The 16,256-nt window shown below is 35.2% G+C and overlaps 1 non-coding gene across 1 annotated transcript; it reads right to left on the bottom strand.

Annotated features, from left to right (window-relative positions):
- Positions 1–5,440: 5,440 nt before the first annotated feature.
- Positions 5,441–5,513, bottom strand: TRNAR-ACG (transfer RNA arginine (anticodon ACG)). The gene has a single exon. It is a non-coding gene; the product is annotated as a tRNA-Arg (tRNA).
- Between the last annotated feature and the right edge of the window lie 10,743 nt (positions 5,514–16,256).

Here is a 16,256-nt window from a genome sequence, read left to right as displayed (position 1 = left end):
CTGAAAAAAAAACATTGCTTAAATAATCTGTCGTTGATGGTGTCATTGCCTCATAAACAAGAGTTTTCAAGGCTTTAAAATCAATGGACCATAATCTTTATAAATATACTCAACCATCTGAAAATTGTTTTTTTCATAAAAAATATACAACCCAACAGTTGATTCCTAGCAAATTCATCATGTCGAACACAACTACATGGTTGGATTTGCAAAAAATGTGTTGGAAATGCCCATTTCACCCCGTAATTATCATATTCTAGTAAGTATATATATATATATATATATATATATATATATATATATATATATATATATATATATATATGCAGAAAGTGGTAGTTGCCTACCCACTTTCTGGCTAGACGTTGATGGGTGTGCGTTGACCATCCATCGTGCATGTGATAGATGCTCAATGTGCATCTTGTATATAAAGGGCCTTTAGTGGTGCTTCAAAAGTATCACTGAAGGTCAAAACCCTTTTGTGATGCTTGTAAAGCGCCACTAAAGCATTTAGCGATGCTTCAAAAGTGTGCTAAAGGCCATTTGCATTTTAGTCTATATGAGATGCACATGGTCATCCATCGCACACGCGATGGATGACACACGTAAGGTCCACTGACATCTTCCTAGGTGAGTGGTAGGACAACTACCACTCACTATATATATATATATATATATAGGACAACTCATATGTTCGAATGGGTTTTCCTTTGAACTGGGTCAAACATGCAACATAATACTGCATGATATTTTTTTTCTTTGAAAAAATGAGAATTAGCAACAATTTTAAACTGCCACTAATTCTTTGTTTTTTGCCTAGAGATTTAGCAGCGCTCAAGACTGCCTCTAAAACTCATGTGCACGCAAAAAAGAAAAATGATGAAGCATCACCATTTGACTGCACATGATCAACAACGATGCTTCGTCTGACATATAATCAAACACTTGATATATATATATATATATATATATATATATATATATATATATATATAGAGAGAGAGAGAGAGAGAGAGAGAGAGAGAGAGAGAGAGAGAGAGAGAGAGAGTAATGCGATCCTTAGGCCCCCTTTTTCGTTAGCCCTCTTCAAAAATCATAGTTTAAATATTTTTTTACCACGTCTAACACCGTAGATGTGGTCTATAGGTTTTGTTTAGTGGGAACCAACTATTAGATTGCCGGATCTGACCTGTATACAGGTTTTTCTGGTGATCCAAAATCAATGGATATGAATGTACCAATTTTTCTCTGCTCATAAAATGATGTTATGTTGAAAAACATGATTCAAGAGTCTATTCCCACTAAATCAATCATGCTAAACACATCTAAGGATTCAAATCTATCATAAAACACTTAAAACCTATAGGGCAAAATGGGGCAGAACGAGAAATGTGGCCTAATATGTTCAATTCTCTCTCTCTCTCTCTCTCTCTATATATATATATATATATATATATATATATATATTAAATCTCTGGGAGGTGCACTCACTCCAAGGTTATCAAAGACTATGAAATTAAGAACGAGAATAAAATGAAATGCAACTTTTCTAGCTGTAGTTTTGAATAAGCTTTGGTAATAAAATAGAGTGGCTTGCTCTAACCAATACTCTAGTTTTTTCTCCATCCATAGAGTGTATGAATTTCCTAGAATGTATATAGACCAAAAAAGTGAATGAAGGGATATGAATATGACTTATAGTACTATTATACGAAGGGGCACCTATGGAAACATCTCCACCAACAAACCATTTCAATAGTACCCAATGAGCCTCACTCTAAGGAACATCTCATCGGAGGAAGATAATGAGCCTCACTTTTGCGTATTTACTTTTCGAAGAAAGCCAATGGGCTTCACTTTCAGGTGTTCACTTTCTACAGAAAGCCAATGGGCTTCATTTTTGTGTGTTCACTTTTTGAAGGAAGCCAATGGGCCTCACTTTAAGGTGTTCACTTTCTGGAGGAAGCCAATGGACCTTGCTTTTGGGTGTTCACTTTCCAGAGGAAGCTAATAGGCTCCACTTTAAGGTGTTCACTTTTTAAAGGAAGCCAATGAGCGTCACTTTTTGGGTGTTTGCTTTTTGGAGGAAGCCAATAGGCCCCACTTTTTGGTCTCCACTTTCTAAAGGAGCTATGGGGTCCCACTTTCCATCTACTCTTCTAAGAAGACAATGGGTGGTATCTACTTTTGAGTGTCACTTTTCGGAGGAAGCTAATGGGCATCACTTTCGAGTGCTCACTTTTTGAACAAAGCCAATAAGGCCCACTTTCAGGTCTTCACTTTTTAGAAAAGTCAAGGGGTCCCATTTGTTATCCACTCTCTAGAATAGCCAATGGGCCTTACTTTCATATACTCACTTTTAAGAGGAAGCCAATGAGCCCTACTTTTGGGTGTTCACTTTCTGGATGAAGTTAATGGACGCCACTTTTAGGTCTTTACTTTCTAGAAAAGTCAAGGGGTCTCACTTTTTAAGCATTTTCGGAAGTAGCCAATGGGTCTCATTTTTCAGTCTTCACTTACTAAGTCATAAAATAAGTTGCAAGTCTCAAACTCACATTTTCTACTGGTTTTAACTCTATTTTCTACCTCACTTTTTATTTTTTTGTATATATAGAAAGTGAAAATGAAAGTTATTTGCACTTTCAAGCTAAGTACTTCCTACTTCCCCCAAAATAGGAGAATATGGGACGGCTGGAGGTGCTACCAAGAAATATTCACCATTCTTTCTTCACGTTCAAAGTTGAAGATAAAAGGGGAGAGAAATCACCATTAGTAAGTTTTGGTACCTTAGAAAGCTTATAAATAACTTTGGAATTTGTGCCAAAAAAGGGACAACAAATCGTAGGAGGGAATGAGTGCTAGAGCAAAGTCCATCCAATTTTCTCTTCTTGTTCTTTTTAGTGTCCATTCTTTTGAATGTAGATCATCAATTGATCAAGGATCATTGTAAAGTTTGCGGTTCTTAAATCAAATTCAAGTTCTCTTCTACTCTCATTCTTTTGAGTGTTACATAGATATAAATTAATCCAAAGAAGTTTGGCATGTCCGATGAAAACCCTGCTAGGCTTTCATCCCTTTGAGAAGTTTTCAGTAAGTTTTCAAGCACCAACAATAGTTAAAAGTAACAAGAATCCAAAGGAGAATGTGGTTTCGGCAAGCCAACTCGTTGGCACCATGACTCTCCCACCATAGCGTGTGAGGGACCCTTCACTCGTAGTAAGGAAAAGGCTCACAAATCATGGGCATCATGGGTTTCATAATCATCTTCATCCTCTTTGAAAAGTTTGATAGAGGTGTCACATCTTGCTGCAGAAAGACACTGTCCTCTGCTAGCATGAGTTTCTACTTCTGACAAGAGATTGGGCAGCTCTAAGACCTTGGTCAAGGATACTAAGGTCAAATAGCATGACATTTCCCTTTCAGAAAGTAGATAGATTATGGTCATTCCCAAAAAAGAAGACTTTAAAACAGTACAATGATAAGAGGGTAAGTGGAAAGTACCATAAGATCACTCCTATGACCCACTTAATCCTAAGAGAAAGACATCTTTCCTTCTCCATCTCTAACAAAGGGGATCACTTGGTATCAAAATCTGACATGCAGGAATCAACTGGAAAGTCGGCACTGAAACACATAAAGTGGAAACTTCAATTGTTTTTTGCAAATCTGACCTTGCAGGTGTGTTCATCATGGTTGATTTGCTAGAAAATGACACTTGAATTATGTTTTTTCGATAAAAAAGCATGATTTTTTAAGTATTGAGTATTTTAAAAAATTATAAACCATCGACTTTCAAATCTTATAAAAACCTTCCGGTGTATCAGAATCAAACAATCCAAGAGCTATTCTTATAAAATCAAGCATGTAGACCATATCAATATGGTCAGACTTTTGAAAAAGTAGAAAAAACCCTTCCAAACTCTGATAGGCTATCAGTAGGCAGCTACCACCTACTATATATACACACTAAAACCCATAACAGTGGATGGGTCTATCGTTGAGTGTGCCTTGCATATTGATTTTGTGCAAAAAAGAAAATTAGCAGCACTCTTTGACCACCACTAATTCTCTGGGCAGAAAATCACAAAAAAATGATGAATAATTGCCTTTTGTTCGCGTGCGATCAACAACGATGTTTCGTCCAACAGATGCGGGTTACTCTCTATATGTATATATATTTTGGAAAGAGATGATGACCAAGATGGGGTTGCTGACCCCTTTTGGCCATGGAGAGAGAGAGGGGGTGGGTTCGTTTTCAAGCTGATGGATGGCCAAAACGGGTAAATGAACAATACATTGGAAAAAAAAAAGCTAAAAATTTTCCACCATCCATTGACTATAAAATGGCCAGGCTAATATCATTAGGCATGAGCGATAACAGCTTGGCCACTTTTCAGCCAATGGGTAGCTGAAAATTGGTCGCAGTACTTGAAAAAAAAAAGTAGGCCTTAGCCATTGTCGAATCAATAGTCGAAAAATGGCCGAACTGGTACCACTCATGTCCAATGGCATCAGTCTAACCATTTGTGGCAATAAATGGTCAGAAATGGTTGATGGTGGAAGGCTGGAAGATGATGGTCACGGGGGAAAGAGTAGGGGTAGAGGGTGGCCGTGGGACAGGGAGTTAAAGCCCGATAAACCCAATTTTATAAAGAAAAACAGTAGTTTGCAGAACTGGTTTAAAGCCTAATTTTGCAAAGCCAGGTATTAACTAAATTTGATTGATGGCATCTAAACAAGATACTAAACGTGCTTTTTTATGTAAAACGTTGTTTTTAATCAAGTTTTAGGCATTATCCAAACGGAGACTAAATGGGCTCAAGAGTGTAGTAGGTCAGTATGTTATGTAAAGCCAAAATTGGCTTTAAAATAAGTTATCCAGGCTGGGATTTGCAAACTGTTTTTTGTTTTTGAGAAAGGCAAGCTGGAGTTAGGACTAGTTATACAACGACACCATTGGGATTCGAACTTGCAACGTCCCAACACAAGGTGACGTGCACTAGCTGCTCCTACCATATAAGCTGAGCTCCTTTTGGTTGGGACTTGCAACTTACACAAAGAAAAGCTTTTCGGCTTAAAAAGAAATGCCCAGCTTTATAAGAAATTGCTCAAATTCCCAAGTTATTTGTTCATCTTACTCTATTTAATTCTTAGAGAATGACAAGTTTAACTGTTTTTTTTATTTAATCACTCCACTTTTATTAGTTTATAACTCTCCACTTTTGTAGCTAAATTGAAGGATAAATAAGTCCATTTCAAGAGTTAGAAAAACTTCGCCCGTTAAGAGCAATTTCTGAAAAGAGAGGCATTTTCTTTCAATATTTGAAGCCTAAGGCGCCAAACATAAATTCGGCATACTTTGAGCGCTTGTTTGTAAATTACCGAAAAGCAACACCGGTGGGATGCAACTTAAAAAACAAAAACATTTATAAACGTCAATCGACTCCACTGGGGATCGAACCCAGAATCTCTGGTTCCGTAGACCAGCGCCTTATCCATTGGGCCATGGAGTCATTATTGTTCCGTAGTGCAACCATATTGTTCTATCTTTCTCTCTTGAAAACAGAACATGCATTTTTTTTGACAAATACGGTTGCTCATCTGACGGGAGGTTTGGGATCAGATGGTGACGAAGCTTAAATGCAGGTAGGGATGTCAAACAACTCGGATTTTGATCAGATATTGGACCAAATCCGAGTGCTTCTATTCTGACTCGGTAGAAGAAATGCCTCCAATTACTGATCAGATTCAGATTCTGTTCAGCGTATTACATCTGAATCCGGCATATCTGGATTCAATTACATGTAAATGGGGAATTCTTAGCCTATTGGATCTGGATTTAGTAACAGCCGTTACCATCCAAATCCAAGCCTACTACAAGTACGATTAGGTGGGGAATTCAGGATAACGATATCTGAACCAAATTTGACCTGCTTACCCGTATAGGATCCAACAAACTTGACACTTTGGCATCAAGACTAGGAAATTGTAGCCTATTAATCCAATCGTCCGGAAGCCACGGGTCAACCAACCGATACAATTCATTGATGAAAAAACAAAAGATGTTTGGATCCTTCACTTGCATGTCCAAAGTACAAAAGGAAAACAAAAACGATAACACCCTTTATATAAACAAAAATCACCATATTGTCCTTGCAAAATGGTGAGCTTTCTGAAATACCCAGTAATTTGATAAAATTTTCGGCATATCCAAAATTTTGATTCTCAACTTTTTTAGGACGTTTTTACTGCAAATATAGTATGACCTTAGCAACTCTTATTTGTGAATGTCTCCAAAATGTGCCAAACCTCAATAAAAAATATAAGGCACAAAGGAAGAGGACATTCTCAACCATGAGTTGTGAAGGTCATATTATATTTGTCAATGTCCTCCAGTCTTTTGATGTTTTAATTTCTTTTATGATAGTTAGTTGTTTTTGTTTTCCTTTTGTAGTTCCTTCTATCAGTTGTTATGACAATTTGGTGCCATTAAACACATCAAATCCTCATCCTCATGATGCCCAAAACTTATGTGGAAGAAGATCTTTACAACAGCTCATGATGCATTTACAACTTTACAATACAAAGTATTATGGGCCATTGATTTTTATTGCTTTCAAAAACACATCTACACATCAAAAATTCATAATCCAAAACATGTCACTCACTAAATGAATGATAAAACTTCAATATATAAAGTCTGATCGATGAAAAACTCAATCATTAGAGAAGGAACGTCATCAATTTTCATTGCTTGTAGATTTTGTACCTTCCTTTGGTTGGATGGTCTTCCTTCTCTCTCTCTCTCTCTCTCTCTCTCTCTCTATATATATATATATATATATATATATATATGTTTTGATGAATATGTGCTTCGATTATGTGGGTCTAGCTTTAGTCCAATTTTTTGATGGTTTGGACAAAGTAAATCTACAAGTTATTTTTTTTATCTAAATATATATGTTGTTGGATCCATTTGATTTTGGATCGTAAGAATACAAATTTGAGCTATAGTCGAATCCTATTGACCCATGGATATGAATGAACTTGATATATAATTAGTTCAAACTCATAATATTGCATAGATTCAAATGAATTAGATATTTAAGTGTAAATTCATAATAGCATAATGAGATCAAAGAAGATCTTAATGGGTATGCTTTATGGATGATCCATGTTTTGGATTTAGTGGATTAAATTTGGTACAAAATTATATGATGGTCTGAATAGTTGGGTATTGGATATATTTGGATCCACATGAATAACAAATTTGGACTATAATAAAATCTCATATGATCCATAGTTTTGATTGAGGTATATCTAAACTTAACTTGATGAAAACATCTCAAGTGAATCTTATATATGCACCCATATGAACCACGATTGAATGAATGGGCAAGTTGAATATCTAAGAAGTAAATAATTAATTAATTTATTAATAACTAAAGAGAAACGTTAGCCTTATTGAACCAAAAAAGATTAAAATAATAAAAAAAACATAGAGACTAAAAAAATGTTATTAAGTTTATGCGATTATTCTAAGTTATTTCTAATTAAACTAATTCCTAAATTAAACTAATTAAAAAAAACAACAAATAATGTAAGTCAAAATCAGAAATTAACTAAACCTGCGATTATCTACTTACATGCAATCCAAGAAAAATAATTATTTTATTATTTCCTATTTTTTTTCCAAAATGATAAACAATGGATATATGATATGCTGAAATTAAATCATGGAATGTGCCATGAAAATAATGAAAATCTAAGTACATTGCATGCTATGAAACTAAACTATAAAGAAAGGGGAAGAAGAAGAAATTGGTTTTTTACCTGTGCAACCAAACGAACTCTTCTCCCTCTCTGACAGAGGGGATGCGAGGAACCAGCGATGACAAGGTTTAGAAGGAGTAAAAAGCATAAGCAAGAAAATGGAGGTAGGCAACCAGTCAATCGAACAAGGGGGAGAAAGAAAGAAAGGGAGGTAGATAAGAGAGAGAGAGGGGGGCGCAAGCTACAATGAGAAAAACATTTTCTCTGGTCCTCAAAGGTTCTATTTATAGTTTCTAATTAGGTTTCGAGAAATTATTTTAAAAAGAGTCCAATAATTTTTTAATGTTTCCAAAAAGCCTCTCTTTTAAAAAGTAATTTCTAAAAACTTAATTATTCTCCCCTAATTACTCCAACAAGGCTCAAAATTGCTCAAATTCCATTTTTTGATAAAAATGTGAAAACCTTCGCAAACAAACATTTTTAATCAATTATCGCACATGATCATGCATGAAAAATGTATGAATTTATGCATAAGAATTATGCATGATCATCTTAGATCTCTATATATATATTTATTTATTTATGTGATAACTTGCATGACTTGAATGCAAATAGATTATGCTTTATTATGTGAGTTAAGGTTCAATAAAATATTAAGTGATGGAATAATTTTAAATGCTTTATATTCGAATGCTTGAAATTAATGACTCATAGGACGTTGTTCTCTTGTCTATCACCTGACAATTGAAAAATAATATATCTTGTCTTTACCTTTAAATGCTTGATATATTTTCTTTAAGTTTGAGTTTGGGTTGCTTTACCAGACTTTAGCGAGTCTGACCTCATTTTATGGTGGATAAGTAAAATATGATGAGTAGTTAGAGCAAAGGACTGATCGAGCTGCATCCTCGAGGGTCCACTCTTACCTTGCGTATGACATTATATCACATATGACTTGGATGATAATCATATAGATTTAGGCTATTTGATTAATGAACTAGCAAAAGTCCGCCTAACCTCAGCTTGCCTATCCAAAAAATGCTAATCACATAGATTTAGACAATAGTCAAATTTTGTATAATCTATGGTTGTATTTTAAAATAAATTTGATGTTTATTAAGTCTAGGTCCAATGGTTGATAAAGGCACATATTTTGATGGTTTAATTTAGATCCTTTTAAGGGTTTTTTTTGGCTTGATGAGAGTATCTCAATTAGGATTCAAATATGAATTGATTTAAATCCAATGAACTTGCACATATATTTGGATATGAATATAAACTAAAGTTTTAAAGAATCATGTTTATTTGATTATTGATGTGTCAAGAGCCTTAAAAATGAGTTTATAGATTTTGACATAATAAAATGTGGCAGGATAGAAAAGAAAAACAACCATTGTATTTTGAATCTATTTCATATCACATTGATTTTGATAAGGGGACTTGGGTTTTGTCCTAAGACATACTATGTTTTTGATATATGATGCTATGTGCATATATTGATAAATTGTTATACATGAGAAAAGTGAGAGCTAAATTTAGTTTTGCTTTGGCATGTGAGTAGTTATCTAAAAATAATGATAAATAATCAACATGAATTATACTCTTCAAATGGTTTGTTTTAAGGCTTTATACATTGTGTAAAATGTGCATAAAATTATGATTTAGATATACAATTCATGGTGATTTGAATCTAAATATATCGATCCAAAATGATCAAGTAGTGCCCATTAGAGCATATTATTTCATATATATAATAATTAAAATGTGCATGATAACTTGATGGTTGATCCTAGGTGGGGGTGTCAATGGATCGCGTTTGGTTCAGACCCAAGTGAAACTAGACCCAAACCTGATTTGAGATGATGGTACCGGGTTTGAACCCGGGTCTAATTAGACTCATCGTATAAGCAACCATATCTGGATTCTATAAGAATTACATGAACCAAACCTAATAAAATAATATTTTTTATCATTTTTATATTAACAAATTAAAAATCTTATGGAACTCGGGTCGAGCCTTGGTCTAGTATGAAATTTCATAAACCATACTCAGTTGCATATATTAATTGAACCCTTCAGGTCTGACCTAGATTCTAATCGAGACTTCTTATTTATCACCAAACACTGACCCTATAAGGTTTGGTATGGGTTGGGTCTAGGTCAAACACGACCCATTGACAACCCTAATTCTAGGTACCCAGACATGTTTGAAAATGCATACAATGTTGATTTCTTTTGATATTTTGAATGGTGCACTATGTATAATGGGAGTTTGGATTACTAGTAAATATTTTAGAATTTGTCATGGATCCATGAATTGATGGAACTTTAGTTTTATAATTGTTATCTGTCAGAATGGGTTATGCTTCTGACTTGGTTTTTGAAAAAGATATAAAGACAATTTCAATATCTATCATGAGTATAGAATATGCAATATTGGCACAAGATGTTCTAAAGTTATGGAAGAGTCATAAGAGACCCTAGTTGATTAATTTATACATGTGAGATTTATAAAAAAAATAATTATATGAGGTAAGACAACATTATCGATATGTGATGAATGAGTAAAAGCATGATGAAATTGTCACATCCTCTGAAATTTGTAATGTATATGGTTTGAAAGAAGGAACAAAATGTAGGTCTGGATTTGCGATGGGAGAGTATTGTAGTTGAAGCACGACGGGCTCGAGTGGATCACACCTATGATTTCTTTGTTCTTGGACCTATGAGTCTTATGTCTCGGGTGTAGAATCTCGATTGACATGGTGGGAGAGAGGTATGAAGTTTCTCGTGGTTGCGGTTGAGGTGAAACAATGAGAAACAGTGTCAAACGTCTAATCAGGTAGGTGCAGTTTAGACTCGATAAGTGGTTCAACTAGGATTTTTGATCCATAATTAATAAGACCTAGTTCAGGGGTTTTAGATCTAAAACTTTAGTTGAACTGCTTATCAAGCCCAAACTGCACCTACCTGATTAGTCATTTGACCTTGTTCTCAATATTTCACCATAATCACAATCATGAGAAACCTAAAACCTCTCCCCACTTTATCAATTAGGGTTCTACACCCCAGACATGAGACCCGCAAGTCCCATGACCAAGAAATCACAGGTTTGGTCCACTCGAGTCCATTATGCTCAAACTACAATACTCGTCCATTGCAAATCCGGTCTTACCTTCCGTTCCTTTTTCTAAACCATCTACATTATAAATTTTAGAGGGTGTAATAGGTTGGTATTAGAGCAAACTTGATCAAATGGAGCATCCAAAACCTTCACACATTGACAAAACTGATGAAATTTACAAGCATGTTGAGCAAGCCCAAGCGATTGTTGAACAAATGCAAGCCAAATTTTTTTTGCAACATCAAGCAAATATGGAGAAAGGCAATTGCTTGGAGCACATTGAATGGGCTATAGTAGACCTTGTGGATCGCATGGAGGTCATCTCGCTCAACACTCCAAGGCACTGTAAACACCCCAAATTTTTCAAATTTTAAAAAACTCTCTTTCTGCCCCTAGCACCCACTTTCCGAGCAATTGGATCAATTTCTGATCATGTCTCGGATCCACTCCTTTGTTAAAAGACCTGAAACCCAGTTTCATTCTCTGTGCTTGATCCAACCTCGAATCCAGATCAGATATCTGAATCCAAATCTGAGCCCGATTCTCCTATTTTCAATTCAAAATCTAAAAATACAAAATGGCTCAGACATTTCATTTAGATCCAATATCCATTTGGATCCACTCATTTTATTTCCTAAATTTCGAGATCCAAACTCGAATGCTTACTCAAAATCACGGATTCAGACCCGTTTTGAAACTCAATTTTTTAAAATTAATTCTATTATTTCAAAATCTCTCTTTTCTAAAAATCCTCAAAATTTCAAATTCAATATTTCCTCAAATTCTTCAAAAACCTCATATGGATCCCATCTTTCGAGCTTCTCATATTTCCCTCGCATCCTTGAGTTTTCTTTCAAAACATAAAAGAAGAAATTTCAGAAAGTGGTTCTACCCACCTTTTTGAAAACTTTTTGTTTAAAAAGACCTTTCTGAAAATTTTTGAAAATAGAGGGGACCCCTTTTGAAAAAAATGTAACGGCTCCCCCCTATATAACAAACGTCGTGGGGAGGCTCTCGATCATCCACCAAGCCCATTTATTCCTCTCGTTGGCCTTCACTCCTCGCACCTCTCTTCTTCTTCCTCCTTCCTTTCTCCCTTCCCCTCTTCTTCTTTTCCTCTGTTTTTCCTTCTCACCGAGTGAAGGGGCGTGAATCCACAACAAGTGGCCACGGTAAGTAACCATTCCCTTTCCCTCTTTGCTTTTCTATAAAATTTTCATTTACAACACTTCTTTGTTTTGATTTTGTCTTTCTTTGTTTTTTGTTCTTTATCGTTCATCATGAAGCATAATTTGTAGGATCGATCTGCATATAGCAGCATCGACCTACCTGTTGCTACATCATCGGAATGCTTGCGTTCCAATATTTTCTCTCTTCTTTATTTACAATTCATTACTGAATCTCATTGGTTTTATATATATTTGAATTAAATCAATGCTCCCATCATCGTCCTGTGTATCACAATTCCAATCCATATCTTGTTTTATTTTGATTTCCTTTTCTTATTTCAATTTCCTGTTTGCATCTTATTTCTTGTTCCATTTTGATAATCGGCTTGCATTTTGATTTCTCTTTTGGTTTTCGATTTTCTGTTTGCATTTTGATTATCCTTTGATTTTCGATCTCCTATTTTTGTTTTGATTATCTGTTGATCTTGATTGTCTGTCATGTCTCGATTTCCTGCTTGTATCCAATTTCCTGCTTCATGGTGTTCACGACATTTTGTTTATCATTCATGTGTACACTTTCATACAACCCCCATACAACATCATCGGTTGTTTTGTGTTAGCATCCAGTATCACACCCCAGCATCTGCAATACATCTGTGTTTGTTGTGTCTTGGGCATTCATTTTTATTCATAGTTCGTTGCATATTATAGTTTCACTATATTTCATCGTCCATATAAATTGATCTGAGCATACCCTGCTCAAGATCACCCTACATCTCTATTCCATCATTTGTATCATTTGTCCACCACCAAACTATTTTTTAGCTCCGCTAATTGGCCTGATAAACGATGTTATACCTCCTTTAAATAGCAAGCCAAGAACAAGGTCTGTGAGTGATGCTTCTAACGCTCCTTGACTTACTGCTCCTAATAAGACTCATTCAGCAGTACAGTCTATGTCAATAAATGTGTTAGAAAATCAGAAAGCATTTTATCAAATCCAGAATCCAGGGATTTATTCATGACTTGTTTTGGAAACACCAGCAATTGAGATGTCTTTCCTGTCAGTGACTGCATCTCAAAGAGTGTCTGCTCTTGTTCAGGTTGTTGTTCATGTTCAACCTATGTTGACCTAGTCTAATTTAGGAGTCCAAATAGTGCCTAATGTTGTTGGGCAAGGTATAGATCTACCCACATCCCTTTCAGGTGGAAATACAGATTCCATGAGCACTAGCAGATCCACTCCATATCTGGAAGCAATTTGACCATTTTTTTTTCAAGAACTGGTCACACAAGCCAATCATTGTCTTGCTTGATGATTCAAGCTTGTGGGCTATTATTAGCTCAACTCCCACCAAATTTTCATATATAACTCTATGTGGATGCTTCTTGTGTAATCAAAGAGTGTTGGTGGCTCACAGACGCAACAAAGTCATCGAGGGAGTTAGATTCTGCTGTTGGATATTGCATTGTGAGATCCAACCTGGGCTGCTCAAGACAACACCTCAACAACAATTGTCATGCTATTGATTGTGTGTCGGTTGATAGGAAATGATGCTGATGACGGATTGTTTGCAACATATTCATCATCTCTTGCATCCATTCCCTACACATCACAGCACCTGTCGCATTTGCTTTCTCATGCCTCACTATATCTGCATGATCTAGTCTGGAAAGGTAGTTCATGATTTGGCATTTGCTATTTCGAAATCCCTTGTTTGAACATATTACATTTTAGTTTTCTTGTTTGAGGCTGATTCATAATTTGGTTGTTATCTTCCCACTTGTTATTTTTATTTTCCGTTACCTATCATTTCGCCTTTACCTTTTATTTGCTGCATTTAATATCTTTCATGTGTATTTGATTTTCACATTTTCATTAGCATTTACAATTTGCATATTTTCGCATTTAGCTTCTACATGTGCGATTATTATCATATCACCTGCATCCATTCCATCCCCTGCATATATGCACATTATCCACATCTCACCCAAACATATGCTTGTGCTCTCAGTTTTCTGTAGAACACACGTTAACAGTCTGTTTTCATTGTATGTTTGCCTATGCCTTAGGTATTTCTCACTATATATCATTCACATAGCATATCTTTTGATACATTTCACTGTTAGCATCTAGGTAATATGTATATATCTAGACATCAATTCCCCCCATAAAGAGATCACCACGATGCTTTTCCCTTTGCTGTGGGTTCTTCCTAAGGCATGGAGGTTGAATTTGAGGGCCTTGGAGTTGGCTAAAGAGGTGCATTGGCCATTATATAAACATCTGTTAGACACTAATTATTTTGAGTCTACAAAGGATAGAAAGACATTTGGAATGATTCTTCTATCTTCTGTCAATAAGGAGACTATTAATGCTTTGTCCCAGAAATTTGCAAAACATCCTAGGAATTATATTCCTTGGTTGGTTGAGTATTGTAGGGTTTCTGAGCTGTCAAAGCCATTTGTTCTCTTGATTATGCTGAAATCTTTTATAATGAAAAAGGAAGCTACAAAAACTGGCAATTTCATGAGTCTATTTGAGACCTATTTTTTTTCTGTTCTGAAATCTGAGTGGCTTGGCATGGAGTGCAAAGGTGTTACGCTTGCTAAAGAGTTCAAGCTGGAAGAGCCGGACAATGTTTCCTCTGACTTCAATATTTATAGGCAAATTGAATCTGAAGCAGTAAATGCAAATCTTACCTTTTCTATCTGTTAGGTTCTTTGGGACATAATCTTCAGGAGGGTTGACTAACAATTGTGTGCTCGCATGTTTGCGGACCTTTTTGTTTAGTTTGCTACATCTGCATCCAAGCATTTGTTTAGGAAACATCTGCATTTGCTCGTGATTAGTTTCTATTTGCAGTCATGCTGCTTGACATGCTGAAGACAATTGCTTAGGCAAAACTCATTTATATTTGTCCAGTATGGTGGAATTTGCAGTCACGACATGACATTCAAATCTTTTACTGTTTAAGCATTTAGGCGACATAGAGTTTTGCATCTAGGTGTTAGTCATCTACTGTTGTTCATTTGGTTCGTTAAATTCATTTGCATCATCTCTGCATTACATTAATTTTAAATCATATACATCATTTCATTATCCTTCTTTCGCTAGTTTGCATTTAAGGTATATCATCTGCATGTTAGTCTCTATTTCTATTGCATTTTCATATCATACTATCTATAAACATCTCCTAGAATGTTGTAATTTCTCAGACCTTCACAGCATTCAGTGAATTCACAGCATTCAGTGAACTGCTGTAATTTCTTAGGCATTCACAACAACCCATGAGCTGTTGTAGCCTCACAGCAGCCCATGAGCTATTGTAGCCTCACAGCAGCTCGTGAGCTGCTGTATCTCCATCTCACATACCTTTTCTCATTAGCATAATGCATTGCATGTGCATTTTCATATATATGTTCTCATTAATGCATTGCATATGCCTTTTCTCATATATCTTCCCATTAGCATAATGCATAGCATATACATTTTCACATATATTTTCTCCTTAATGCATTGCATATGCATTCTCGCATACATTTTCTCATTAGCATAATGTATTGCATATGCATTCTCCTATATACCTTCTCATTAACATAATGCATTGTATATGCATTCTCATACACATCTTTTATTAGAATATGCATTTGCACTTACGCATTGCATATGCATTCCTTCACTAGCATAGACATTGCACTTAGGCAAATGCATATGCATTCCATTCATGCATTAGACATTACATCTTCATTAATATATGCATTTTCATTATAGCCTAGGCATAATCATCTGCATATTAGTTTTAATGTGGTATTTTAAATTTCTTTTCTGTATTTTGCATTTCTTCTGCTTATGCTAACACATGTTTGCAGGGAAGCTTAAAATATGCCTATTTCCTCTCCTAGATTAGGAATTGTGATATTTCAATTTCAATTTAAGACTGTAATAATTTGATATTAATGAGAATTTCTACTTTTCTTCTTAGAATAGAATGTATGAGCATATAGTTCTCATAATTGATTATGACATCTCATTTTATCTTTATTTTTATTTCAAAAAAATTCACAATGGTGAAACACGAATGGCACGTGCACCTTTCTAATAAGAGGTAAATAACCCTAAGTAAATGATTCACATTTATGGCCATAGTCAAAATATGAACAATACTTAGAATTTTTATCTTTTATGG

Source organism: Nuphar pumila, chromosome 17 (genome assembly GCF_984573655.1).
Source record: "Nuphar pumila chromosome 17, dmNupPumi1.hap1.1, whole genome shotgun sequence".
Classification (NCBI taxonomy): Eukaryota; Viridiplantae; Streptophyta; class Magnoliopsida; order Nymphaeales; family Nymphaeaceae; genus Nuphar; species Nuphar pumila.
Note: the sequence above shows the minus strand (reverse complement) of the source record. Positions and strands in the feature narration are given on the sequence as shown.